This window comes from Hemitrygon akajei, unplaced genomic scaffold, assembly GCF_048418815.1.
Source record: "Hemitrygon akajei unplaced genomic scaffold, sHemAka1.3 Scf000056, whole genome shotgun sequence".
Classification (NCBI taxonomy): Eukaryota; Metazoa; Chordata; class Chondrichthyes; order Myliobatiformes; family Dasyatidae; genus Hemitrygon; species Hemitrygon akajei.
In genome coordinates, this window is record NW_027331942.1 from 6,424,200 (window position 1) to 6,425,606 (window position 1,407).

Sequence of the window (1,407 nt, forward strand, 5' to 3'; positions counted from 1 at the left end):
AACATTTTGTAATAATTGATGGTGTTCCCTGGTACTGTGTTCATACCGCCAACTACAAAAACTCTCCTTCATGGGCGGCATTTGCGATATTTCACCGTATATTAACCCCTTGTGTCCCATTCTTTCTGATTTTGCTGTTCAATATTCAGACTGTCAGGCGGATTCTAGCGGCAAGTCAAACACGCAGGGGGCTCCGCGGACAAAAGAGTGGAGAGAATGACAAGGACAGAGAGATGGAGAACCGACGCAAATCCATCGTTCTGCTCTTCAGTATAACCAGTTGTTTCATTTTTTTGTGGGTTACACAGCTGGTATTTTATATCTATCAACAAATTTCAATGAGGTTTGTTTACTCTGTCACGGATCCCCGTTACATCACAGAAAAGATAGCGGGTATGCTGCAGAATCTCAGCTCCTGCACTAACACGTGTATTTACGCCCTGACTCAGAGCAAATTTCGAGGGGAACTAAAGAATGCGTTGAAATACCCACTCAGTTGGATTTTGAAAGTTATGAAACGTCAGAAATAAATGGTTGTAAAATTACAATTCAGCTGAATTCCTGCTCCCTATTCTGTACCCCTACTGGTAGGTAAATAGAACCAATGTGTCGAACAGAGTTACAACACAAAAAAAACAATCTGCAGATGCTCGAAATACAGAACAGCATACTCACAATCAGAGTGTTAATGAAGCGTCTCGACCCGAAGCGTCGACTGGCTTCTTTTTTCCACAGTTGCTGTCTGGTCTGCTGAGTTTCTCCAGCATTTGGTGTTTGCTGCCTTAGATTTACGAAACAACTGTTTGCAGCTGATTGCAAAGGCATCACTGGCCTTAGCAGCCCAGAGAAATCCCGTTTGCTCTTCACTTTCCCCTCCGAATAAATTGAAGCTTGAGGTGAAGCTGTTACCGCTGTTTCACGGTTCTAATGAAACTGCCTGATCTTAGAGTATATTTCCGTCTGTACCAACCACTCCTACTCCCGCATAATCGGTTCATTTCTTCACACAGCTTTTCAGCTCTTCCTTACAAGTGACGAAAAAGTACCGTTGACTTTATTTGTGCCTGTCACACACACACAGATATATATATATATATATAGATAGAGAGAGAGAGAGAGAGAGAGAGAGAGAGAGAGAGAGAGAGAGAGAGAGAGAGAGAGAGAGAGAGTGAGAGAGAGAGAGAGAAAGTTAGAGAGAGTCACCTCGCAAAAGAGAAAGAGCAGGCAGAGAGTTCCAGAGAGGGAGGCTGTGGTTGGGAGCGAGCGGGAGATAGCACGAGGAAGAGACATTAAGAGAGAGAGGGAGAGAGAAAGGAGGAACGAATAATACATTAGTATGTACAACACACAACAATTCGCTGCTTTTCTGATCGCAGGGTCCTTTTGCCTACCGTTACGGGAGCTCGC